The 13,409-nt window shown below is 32.2% G+C and overlaps 1 long non-coding RNA gene across 4 annotated transcripts; it reads left to right on the top strand.

The window, feature by feature from the left end:
* Positions 1-8,641: 8,641 nt before the first annotated feature.
* Positions 8,642-11,121, top strand: LOC109341329. 4 transcript variants are annotated; one of them, XR_002106935.1, is made up of 3 exons: positions 8,642-9,314; positions 9,567-10,827; positions 10,906-11,121. It is a non-coding gene; the product is annotated as an uncharacterized LOC109341329 (long non-coding RNA). The 4 variants fall into 4 exon arrangements; XR_002106934.1 differs by having other exon boundaries at positions 8,642-9,744; positions 10,215-10,827; XR_002106933.1 differs by having other exon boundaries at positions 8,642-10,314.
* Positions 11,122-13,409: the final 2,288 nt, after the last annotated feature.

Raw genomic sequence — 13,409 nt, 5'->3', positions numbered from 1 at the left:
TCGGGCCCAAATTCGCCCCAATAACGTGTTTTTGAGTTCTGTAGCTCGGAATTGAATCCGATTGCGCCATGGGCTTCGAAATAATATTTCAAGTCAATATAGACATCAAGTTTGTCCATGAAGCATTTCTAAATATTTTTCACTTCGAATTCTATGTTCGAAATTCTAACCGTAAATTGAAATCGAAAGATTTTTAATATCCAGCATAGTATTAGCCGACAATACTCGGCATGGTTTAGTCGCGAATATTTTTTCAAAGAGGTCACTTCGCTTTCATAGGTGAACCTTGCTTGTCAAGCAAGCAAAAATACTCACCTTTTACACAAAAGCCCTTAAACTAAGGGTGACAAAATTATCCATAATCCAAAATCTATCCAAATCCATGAAAATCCATCCATTAGAACTAATGGATTTAAATGGATATAATTCAATGGATAGTATTGGTAATGGATGGATTCAAATCCATCCATTATATCCAATGGATATCCTTGGGTATATCCATTTGGATGGATACCCAATCCACCCAAAAAAAATTAAATTAAAAACAATTTTTTTCCAATTAATTCATTATTAATATAAAAAATTTCTCTCACCTTTCTAAGAACAATCCCACACATTATAAAAGTTGAAAATTGCAATTGTGATTTTAAAAAGTGTTTATCAAATAAGTATAAACGATTTTGGCCTTAGTGTTTTACCACATCTTAATGCAAAGTATAAATATATCATTTTGGTTATTGACTAATATGATAATATAATAACAAAATGAAATATTCCAGGATGATGAATTGTTGGATACAACTTGTGGAAGTCCCAATTATTAAGGGTGTAAGTAGTTCCGGTTTAAACCGTGAAACTAATGAAATCGAACTGAACCGAACCATAAAATGCGGTTCGGGTCAGTTCTACGGTTCGATTCAGTTTTTTTAATTGGAACCATTTAAGTTCGGTCTGGTTCATGATTTTGTAAATTTTGGAACCGTTAGATCTTAATCGAACTGTATATTAAAAAATAATTTTATTTTATATTTGGATGGTGAAGCTTTAAAGTTAGGAGATAAAATATGATTAAGAATTTAGGATTATTAATACATATAGGCTATAAGTAAGAGGCAAATAGAAAATATAAATTAGTAAACAAACATAAATATCTATTATCTCTATTATCCATTGAGAAGATAGACTGTTGGACTAAAGAATTGGTACCAAGTTTGCCATTATTAAATTTTGTTTGACATTGTCAAAGATTTTGTGGACTAAAATTTCAAGTTTGTAGTGCGTTGAGATGTAGAATTATTATTGTTTTACTAGAAAGAGTATTAAATAATTTATTACTGATGCGTTTAGTATTCATTTAGTTGATTCTACACTTTAAAAATTCTATTCAACTATTTCATAAAGGATTTTCTTTAAATAAGTTGAAAAACCGCGGAACCAAAACGAAGCATAAATGAACGGTTCAGTTCGGTTCCTAAATAAAATTTGCGGTTAATCGAGTAGTACCAAACCATATCTTTTGTTCGGTTCGGTCACTAAATTGCGTCAAAAACCGAACCAAACTTTTACACTCCTACCAATTATGTTGCACCAGAGATTCTTGCCAATAAGAATGCTTATAAAAAAACTTCACAAATTCACCTTTTTAAAAGTGCTTATTAAAAAAGCACTTTTTAAAAGTGTTTGTTAAGAAAATTATTATTTTTAAAATTGATATTTAAAAATGCTTTATTAAATAATATTTTTTAAAAGAATTTTCCTTCTTCAAATTGCTTTATTAAAAATGTTTTATTCAAATTAAAAAATGTCGGTTGGATATCCATCCATCCAATCCATTAAAATGGATACATGGATAGAATGGATGGATTGGAATCCATTGGATATGGATGGATTGGATAATTTAAAAATGTGATGTAATGGATTTATATGGATTGATGGATAGTTTTCTATCCATCCATTAGGATCCATATCCAAATCCATACAAACCGTCCAATTGCCACCCCTACCATAAACCCTTCATCTACCCATTGCACCATTTATTCTTTGAAAACCTTTGGTTTGCCTCTCCCTAAATCTGATTCATTGTACTTAAAAGACCCATCTAGTTAGAAAACCCTTGGCATCACTCTTCTCTCTTCTTCATTCTAATTTGGATTCTCAAAAAACTCCAAGGTAAACTCTCATCCCTTTCGTTCTTAATCTCTTAGAAATCTAACCGTTAGTTATTTATGAAATTTTAGTATGATGTTTATACACATTTTACGAACGTTTTCAACCTTAGAAATTTTCTAATAATCTTCCTAACTCTTGTATTACCCAAGAACTCGAAAATGGGTTTTCATGAATTTAGAAATTGTTGTTTTGAAACCATGAAATCTTGTTGTTCATGGGGCTGTTTTAGTGTCTGAAAATATGCATGTTGTTGATTTTGATGAAAGGAGATGATGATGAAATCAAGGCTATCTTGATTTAGAATGTCGTCTTGGTCATGAGATCAATCCTTATAAAAAAGGTGTTGAAATAATCATGAACACGATGGGAATCGTGAACGAGACTTTCGAGGATAAAGGATGGTTTAAGAATATAAATCTTGGACCGGATGGATGAAAGTCTTGGATGTTCTTAAAATAGATTAAAATGATGTTTTTATCTTAAAGTAGCAGGAAAACGATTTAACTCACAGATCACTGATTGGTTTTTGTGTTTAGTTTTGAGGCGTTCAACCACGCTACAACCCAGGGTGAGGGAGAATACATCTTGACATAGTGGTGTCCGAATATGATACCCGGATCTTTCAACTACCTCAAAAGTTGCAAGCTATATTTGTTTTTATTTAGAAACTCGTACTTACCAAATGATTGTGTGCCTGGATTAAGTACGGATGATTTCTTAAGCTGTATGCCCTAGGATAGATTAAAATATCAAGTAGCGTGGTAGTTATCCATGAAGCAACATCACTCGAGAAACTAAAACGTATAGGGATCAAAAACAGCGGATATTTTCGATTTGGTGGTCCAAAAGGGCGAGGAAGTAGTCCAGGCTTCTGGACCCCCACGCCTGGGAAAGGCTCCCTCACTTAGGTGAGGAAGAAATAGTAGTCCTGGTCCCCAATTGTCGCCTAGGCGAGCCAGCCTCGCTTGATCGAGGGCCAGGCAAGCGTTTCGCCTGTTCTGGGCAATTCTGGTCACCCGGGCGAGACCCAGGGAGTGATTTTGACCAGTTTTTGGTTGATTTTTCGCTTGAGCGACAAGCTCTCGCTTGGGCAAGAGTCAGGCAGAGAATTGAGTTTGTTTTGATGAAATTGTCGCTTGAGCGACCGTCTGTCGCTTGGGCGACAGACAAACAATGTTTTTGATTACTTTTGATGGGTTGATTGCTTAGACAATAACTCTAACTTGAGTGAAAAGTATATTTAATAATTGGGAGAGATCATGGCTCGAACGAGGAGCTCGATGCCCAAATCAACAAACTTATATTGTTACCTTTGTTCTTGCGCCTTATTCGGACAAGAGTTTTGACGATGACGTCGTGAGCAAGGCGATGCCTAAAAAGGATTACATGATACCACGTAATGAGATCGTCTGACCATAAGAGGCTTGGCCATGTGGTTGTCCAGGATAATTCAGCGATGGTTCGTAGTGGTGGGGATGTTATTCCTTGATTACATGATCACGTAAGATCAGGTCCCACAAGAAATATTCCTTTGGGAGATGTCTTAGGATGGGCCGATCGATGTAAAAGAATGATTAACAGATTTAATCGGCTAACTTCAATTAGTGTGCATACTCATTATGAATAACGAAGTATGGGAGAGAAATTTACAGGAGAGGAACGAGCCCCTCGATGTTGTGAGGGACGACAATAGCGGTGATTCGTTAGCAAAGTCTTGAGGGCGAGTCTAGGTGAGACGAGTCCCTTGTATTCCTGGATGAGGTATTCTGTTGGATTGGACAGTTCTTACAGCGCAAACTAGATGATCTCTTACAACCCCTCTTTGCAATCAAGATCAATGAGAGGGATGTCCAACAAGTGTTTGATACGACACTATCCTGAAATGGATAATTCTTTGGAACAAATTGATCATATATCCTTGCGAGGAATAATTTTTTGGTGCGTTAAAATCGGCTTGTTATGGAACCTGTACTCTTAATTATTTTCAAATAGTATGTTAGGAGAATATTGGTGTAAGGATCGATGAAATAAGCATAACATTCATACATTGAGATCGGGGATATTGATCCTCAAGATCTGAGTTATAACATCATTCATGATTGTGCATTTATGTATGTGATATATATTGTGTATATTTTGCATCCCTATTTGGATGTGATATTTTGGGTAATTCCACGCTGTCAATGAATAATATTCATTAGATGTCTTACTCTCTTTTCTTTTCTTTTATTTATGCTTGTCTTCGGTTCGCGTTCTCGTTCAAATGGACAGTACTGTGAGGATTTGAAGCTACCGATTCTCAATGTCCCAAGAGGGGACATGGAGCAGTGACGAGCACCGATACACCTAAACAGGCCCTTGTGCCTTAGAGCTTGAGATGGTTTGTGATGGCTCTACTATGCGCTTCCCTTCACATCATACGGACTTGGAGGCTTCTTTCACTTTACCTGCTCGGAGATTTGAACAAGTTTCCCCATCCATTTAGTATGTGATTCCTCACAGACCCACTGTTGCGGGACCATCTACTAGGAGACGGAGTTGGGACGACTTGCTCAATTCCCCACCATGAAGGAAAGCTGCTCAACAGATGATGCATGTTCTTCGAGCAGATGCGAGAGTGGGAAGTAAGTCACAGGGTGCGTCTAATGACCTGGAAGTAAGTCACAGGGTGCGTCTAATGATCATGAAGTTTTGAATTTTTTATTAGTTATATGTTTGCTTTTAGTTTGTTCATCTTATTGCATGATTTATGAATGAAATGCTTCGAGAATTCCATACATGATTCTGAACTTGTATAACTCATCATATGATATATTTTCTAGACATAGACTTATGTCATGATTGTCATCATGCACGTTCCTGAACTAGTTACTAGGCATAGAACTAAGTCAATAACTTTATAACTCTTAAACTTGTTAACATAGACTTCTAGACATAGATGTATGTTTAACAGTTCATACGACTTCATCTTGTTTATCTAGTTTCTAGACAAAGAGCTATTTTAATAAGCTATTAGCATAGACCAAGACGTTGACAGTTAATATAATTGAGGTGTTGAATAATATCATATGCATAGACTACTAGAATAAATGTATGATTTCGTGAGTCATAGTTCTTTATCTTGTGTGTAAATTTCTTAGACATATAGAACTTTATTGCATAAACTACTAAATTGACTAAGACATTAGCTTTTAGTACATTTGAAATCATTTGTGTGGAAGAACCATAGCTAATTGAATTAGTGTTTTGTATATATTGATAGTAAGTAGAAAGTTTGATCTCAATATCTTTTGCAAAAGTATTATAATCTTGCTTATTTTAGTGTCATCACTTATAATCCCACTTGAAAGACAACTTAAAATAATAATTGTTAATTGGAAGACTATAATGTAACAAGTCCTTATAGATATCACAACTTCTTATTCTTTACATTGGGACACAATTTTTATACTTAATTTGTTAGTTATAGCGGTTTTGAGTTTGACTACTTGCTTTAGGCTTAATCCATTCAATATTTTTTTTATCTTGTGAGTGGAGCTCAAACATGCACCTCTTATGGCCCTCATAGCCCAATGACAAAAACAATGTTTTATATATAATAAATTTTTACAAGAGTAAAAAACAAATTACAGATATAATAAACCTTACAAGTTTACAATCTCGTTTAATTCTTCCTGTGGCTGCCACCTCATAGAGCATTAGAAGACGACATAAATTTGACTCAGACAAAAGATAATCAATTGATAATTCTTATTGAAAATATTTTCACATTTATTCAAAATCAAACATGAATTAGATCAAATAACAGAAGTTAGGGTTGTTGTACTAACTTAGTAGGTAGGGTGCTAGGTAAACTTAATGATCATCGTTACTTATCCTCTCTTGAGTGTAAGTACTAAGTACTAACCTCTTCCCTAGGTTTATCTACCAGAATAAAGAAAGAGTTGATGAATCCATATTCACCATGTATATCTATTTTTCTATGGAGATGTTGTTCACATACCTAATAGACTGAAAAGTTGTTAACTTACATAAGCTAAAGTATTTATTTAAAAACTAAAATTTACTTACAAGTTCTATGATTGGAAATTTGGAATGAAGATCATTTGTTACATTTTTATGTTTCATGTCTTATTCCAATGAAAATATGATATTTAATGAAAAAACTATAAAAATAGAAAATAAATTTTTTATATTATTTCATAAAATTTGATTGATTTGAGATAGGAAGACAAAAAAAATTTAGATTATTTTTGTTGCTTTGATTGTCGCATCTATATGTCAAGCTCCTTTTTAAAATAGGGTTTCTATATCTATGTGGGGATGACATAGGATCTGACTTTGTATGCTAAGCGGTGATAATAAGAACTAGAGTTAGCATCAAATTATACCTCTTCAAATAAACACCAATGCAAAAAGTCTCATTAGCGTTGAATCTTGAGACTCTTAGGGCAATAATTTCAAAAGGCACATATTTTGAAAAGCGAGTCATACCTTATTTTGGCATATGCTCCATGAGTTGGTTTGGATGTTATGATTTTTTTAGCGGGTCATCTTTACCTCAAAAACATGAATGAAAATATAACTGCAAAATCACTTCAAGAGTATAATCATGTAGTGAAACATCATGATTTGAGTAATGAAGGTTAACATGCGTGTTGTAATATGCACATCGGAAAATATTCAAATAGGCAGTGGTTATATATAAATTCAATTTATAGTACACTATTTATCATCACTCTAAAGACACTATGAGAAATTTGCCATATACTTATAGATGCTTGTAGTGACAATGAATAAATCTGTAGGTACATATATAATATACCTATAGATTAAAAGTTGTAGGTATATGTATAATATAGCTACAATGTCAAATTGGTAACTATATGTATTAGTAACAATGAACAAAATCGTAGGTATAAATATATAAACTTATGGACGTTAAACAAAATGATAGGTATATGTGTAATATAATTACATAGGTCTAGATTGATAATTATATGTATTAATGACAACTAATAAAACTGTAGATATAGATACAATACACTTATGAACATTAAATAAACCATATCTATCTATTACATTTTTAACCTACAACAACGCCTCAATTCTCTACAATTTTAAAATCGTTATCTTAAAATCCACAAAGCCACGATTTTTAATAGTGTTGTCTTATTTGTTATTTTTTTTTTATATTTATGTACTATGATTTTAAAACCGTTCTTAGAATACATCAGAAACCAATTTTTTATAACTTATTTAATATATATTTGACCACAGTTTTTTTTAAGTGTTTCATATTAGTTTTAAAAAACCTACGTAGTACAATTTAAACTATGATCTTTGTATATATTCGACAACAATTATTTTTATAATTTTCTTTTATATATATTTAACCATAGTTTTTTAAGTGTTGGGCTATTAGTTCATTTATTTGTTATTTATAAACCATTCTTACTTTTAGAAAAATAAAAAAAGTACATGAGACAAACATCAATATGGCCCAAAATGTTCTCAAACTGTGCAAATAATCATAATTCCCCTATGTCACGACCCGGTTTTCGATTGGAAGACTGACCCTATAACTTAGGAAGAGGTAAACTCAACTTCTAGCTCTCCTGATTGATTTGGACGCTATCCTATTTTTTGTGACTAAAACGTAGAAAATAAAATTATTATATGATAATTATGAGATATCAAATATAGGGATGGCAACGAGCACGAGCGGACACGGGTAGTAGCTACCCGCTATCCGTTTCAAAATAGAAGAGTAATACCCATACCCACCGTACCCGTACGGGTACCTGTGAGCGGGTATTTCTGAGTACCCGCGGGTTTCCTCTATTATAAATAATTTTTAAAATTTTTACATCTATTATGTTTGAAATAAGATGAAACTTAATTATTTTTATTCCTTTTGATTGAATATTTGGCAAGAATGCTAAATTTATTGGTGGTTTTCATTTGTGTGATTTTTTGTTCTCATTTTTTTAACAAAAAATATATATTTTCTTTGTAAAACATGTGTGTTTCTACCCATGTAATAATATTTGTAGGTTGTTTCACCACCAAACTCAATAAAACATGTAAACAAAGTAAAATGAAAAAATATACATAGTGTAATAAATATTAGAATAATGTATTTTTTATTTTAATTAAATATAATATATTAATCATATAAATAACGAGTACCAGCGGATACGGGTACTATAATACCCGTACCTGTCCGTATGTACCACGAGTATTTTTAAAAACCTGTTTATAATACCCGTGGGTACCTGTTTGTGACCCGTACCCGTGCCCGTATGGGTTTTACCCACGGGTACAAATTTTTTGTCATCCCTAATCAAATATGGTAATTGAAAACTATAACTGCCTAAACACATAAATACAATTAAATATAATTAAAGGAATAAAACAAATAAATAAATAAAAGGAATGACCATCTTCACGTATGAAATCTAAAAGGGAATGAAAATCCCTAATCTTCATCTTCCCTCTCTTCCAGAGGCGGCGTCAGTGGCCAAGGCTATCGACGACGGCGACGATTGGGGCCGTCAATGGCGACGCTGGCGCCCTGAGACCATCGTCCCTTCTTCTCCTCTATTTCCTTCAAAGGGGATTAGAATCCCTAATTCTATCTTCTCATTCTCTACGGGATAGCTTCCAAGGAACCGTCTATGGCAAACACCAAATTTGAAAGGGCGCATTGGCGGTGGTGCAGCCTCAATAGTCGTTCCCACCCCAAATACTAACCCCATAACCTAAGAATCACTGAAACCCTAGAGAGAGAGGAAAGATGTCGACTGGTCACGATTTCAGATCATGCACAAGAGACTCGTTCTATCGCGCTTTCGGGAAGAAGGGTACAATCCCTCTCACCACTTACCACAAGACCTATCACATCGTCGATATCATGGTTAATGGCGCTGTTCACAAAGGTATGCCTCACAAGTTCTATCATGGTCGTACATGTTGCCTCTGAAACGTCACCAATCGCGTCATTAGTGTCGAGGTTAACAAGCAGCTATTCTTATCACTTCTTCTCTATTCAATATTAACAGAAAAAGTTCCAACTCTGTTGAATTGCTGAATCCTAGAGTTTCGTCCCACAACTCATAAAATTGATCTTCCACCGGTGACAGGTTAGGGTCTCACAACTTGTAAATTCCAGCACTTTCTGTTTATTGTGCTTTAGATTATTGCGAATAGGTCTTTGTTTTTGAGAATTAGTTGATTTCATATCTTCATTCATTTTTTCATATCTTTGAATATTGGAGACTGTTTATATGGTATTGCCTATTAATGTATCAGTAAAGGTGGAGAATGTTTGTCCTTAATTTGTTTAAGTGTAGCTTTCTGTCAATTTTTATATGAATTGTTATATTTAAGTGTAGGATTAGGCCCTTGTTTAAGTGTTAGGCATAAGTTTCATGAGTTAAGTTGGATAATATCACTGCAATGCCTTTAAGACAATTCAAGTTGGTTCGTGGAATAAGTTGGAAGATGACTTTCTCACTGCATGTGTGCAACACTATGAGGAAGGGAAATGGCACCTTCTACCTAAAAGAGCAGGTAATATCGCCTTTTATATGAATTGTTAAGTACTTTTAATTACAGTTAATTCACATGTTTTCATGTAGGAATTGGTAAGTACTTTAAATTATAGTTGCTTCAAATATTTTCATGAAGGAATTGCTCAGTACTTCAAAAATTGTACAAGATCAATTTTTGCAGCAAAAAGAATAATAAAACTTGGAATTTATCTTCCAAAAATATCTTATTTGATAGTTAGAGACCAAGAGTAATGGGTAAAATCATCAATACTTCCTAATGCTTATTTTGATTCTTCTTAAATTTATGATTATGAGGAATTGATAATCAAAATCTACAAAGAATTTTTTTATAGAGAATAAAAATATTGTACTTACGTTCCTTGTCCCTTTACCATCTTCAAATAATTTTGGAAACCACAGATACGTGTTTGTAAGTACTTATGACACACTAGTAGTCAATTTTAAAATTTTTGTGCATTGATTTAACAGACCAATGGTAAGGAGTTGCTGGATTTTATCATGAAGATTATTAAGAACCATTGTTAATGCTCATGAAAAGAAGGGTTGTGCATTCTGGTTGGTAGTGAAGGTTGGGATTTCAATCTGTGTACATCACAATATGTGTTAAGGATTTGCTATTATTATCTTCTGTTGTTGCAGGCATTGTTTAATCTTCCTATTGCTTTATGAATTATAATACCATATGCTTGCATGTATATGTTGGTATGCATGTAGTATAAGATATTAATATATATTTTTTCAGTGTTTGTGTACCCACATCTATGAATGTAAATATGCCTCAAACGAAATGTCGATATTCAGGTGAATTTGTAGTAATTGATTTGGCCGAAGATGGTTGATCTATTGGTATAGTTTAATAACTTCAATTTTCATACATGGAAGCAACACTATAGTATGTTAATATTGATGCATTAAATTAGTATTAGATATGCCTATCTATAACCATTACTAATTTTTGCACCCAAAATAGTTCACTAAGTTGTATTATCTTGCTTTTGCTTTCAATAGGTTCAAGATTCTTTTACTTCCCCAACTTCTTTTGGTTCTCAAAATATAGATTGTAATGAAGAGAATGAATATGGTATAATAATTTTTATTACTAGAGTTTTTTCATTGTGTTACTATGTTCATTCATTGATGTCTTTTTCATTCCTTGCAGGTGAAGATTACCCAACCAATTTCTTTTTGATGCAACAAACTGGAAATGAATCAATTTCTGTAAACACAATTTATATCTATTTAGATGGACATGATCCAAATTGTGTAATTTTTAGGATTATAAGACTTTTCATGCATATGCTATATGTAGTTATATTATTTGTAGGTTGACATATTTAACTGATGTATTTCATTGGATTGTATAACTTTTTAATTTTTAATATAATGATGTGCTCAGAAATTTATTTCTCCATTATATATTCATATTATGATTTTTTATTGCCACGTAAAACAGGTTGAAACGGGACAATAAGTATATATGTGACTCTTTTAATTTTTTTAATATCACCAAATGTATACCAATGGAATAATATCGTAGGCATAAGAAAAATATATTCATCTATAGAGATGGACAAAGGTTGAAGGTACAAGTTGAAGTCTTATACCAACAGTCTTGACTTTCATTACTAAAACATATAGTGACAGAGAAAATCCGTAAGTATAGACACCTATAGTGACAGATATAATTCGTAGGCATAGGTTGAAGTTTTATACTTACACTTTTGACAATCATCACTAAAACATGTAGTGACAGAGAAAAACTGTAGGTAAAGCAACTTAAATACGATGGATAAAAACGTCTGTAGGTAAAAGTTTTTTGTGCTATACCTATGAATTTTGTCTGTAAGTATATGACAAAATTCTTAAACTAATATCATATTCAAATAGGAGGTGGTTACTCCACAGCCAAACTCCATTTCATACGTTTCAAACACCACAGTATAATTAGAGTTTATGTGTTGTTTGTAGATGCAGTATTAAATACGATAATATAACTCATTATATTATTTTTATAGGATATAAACTGATTGTTTAGTTTTTCATATAACTATTCACAATCCAACACATTTAATACACTACTCGTAAGGCATTCACAATGCAACAATTTAAGTCATTAATGTGTGATGAATTAAACAAAAATAACATAAAGTCATCATTGTTAACATTCATACATGTAGTCACACTGGTGTTTTTAAGTAGGTACAGTGACATGATTTGCATCAATCATTCAATATGTTTCCACTAAAAACTAATTATTCACGGTCTAATTTGTATCAATTTCCAAAACCAATTAATATTGCAGTATAAATTAAAACACAAAAACATGTTCTAATACCAATTGAAGGTTTAACATACATGCTCCTAACATGCATATCGAAAAATTATGGATCTATTTGGGTTAAAATATTGAGACAAATTTTTTTTACATAAAATTCCTCAGGAGACTTCGATGGCTTCAGAATCTCCTTCAAACGTATGAAGGTCCTACACATATTTCCACACTAAGATTAGTCCTTGTTGTATCAACACTTGATCTGTGGAACCAAGAAGTCAACGTAAATTAATATTTCAATATTTCAAAACTAAAAGCCAAAAGAAAAAGGTTAAGTTTCTCTTCTATGCAGTACGTGCATAGTGAGTGCATTGGCTTTTTCTCTTTGTTATTATAGATTAAACAAAAGATTTTTCTTTTTGTTATTATAGATTAAACAAAAGACCACTTCAACTTTTACAGTTGCTTTCTTTCAGCAACCAACCCCACCACTTGCACTTGGGTTTAGCTTTTTTTGTTCTCAAATGTTTAAATCAATATTAATCTTATTTGTTTTATTAATTTAAACAAACCATTGAAATGTATTAATTAAGTCTCACTTAATTATATTATAGATGACTCAATGATATTATTTATATTTTTTGTGCTAGCAAAAATACAATAATATTCCACTTAAAAAAATTAAACTACTTAATTTAATCAACAATATTTTCTCGTTCAACAAAAATCAGAACACTCGTTAGTGTGTGATCCTGTAGGTTCATTACTAAACCGGTAGTAAATTAACTCATTAACGACCGGATAGAAATGAAGTAATATATTTTACTTTAGAACCATTAAAAGATTACTATAATATTTCCTTCCATTTTTACAACTCTATGTTAACTCTAGAATATGGTATAATTGTCAAATTCTAATAAGTTAACTCATAGTGAATGACATAAGAAATTCATTTTTTCATTCATTCAATTCCCTTTGGCCAAGGTCTTTATTTCTATAGAGCTCAAACTCATTACCATGAGTTGATGTATTCTCTCTTGATTAATCATGAATCCTACAAGGATTTAATTATACCCAATAATCATTCAAATAACATCATAAATCATTAGGTGTTCGATATCAAAATATAATAAATAACTTGTTAATTATTATGGTAATCTCAAGTCTAAGGAAAAATATATATTTCTTCATAAGAATATCTTATTGACAATTCAAAGGTAATATATTAACAATTAGGAATTCTCCTTTGAGTCAGTTCAATGATCATATCTCTATATGCACCATTTATATGTGTAATTTAATAAATGAGATTTATTAATCTTTATCTAATAAAGATCACTACACATATGTTTGTCTATCTTGATTAATAGTGTCCTAAGCTTAATAATCCT

This window comes from Lupinus angustifolius, unplaced genomic scaffold (genome assembly GCF_001865875.1).
Source record: "Lupinus angustifolius cultivar Tanjil unplaced genomic scaffold, LupAngTanjil_v1.0 Scaffold_434, whole genome shotgun sequence".
In the NCBI taxonomy this organism is placed as follows: domain Eukaryota; kingdom Viridiplantae; phylum Streptophyta; class Magnoliopsida; order Fabales; family Fabaceae; genus Lupinus; species Lupinus angustifolius.
This window is presented reverse-complemented; position numbering and strand designations above follow the sequence as displayed.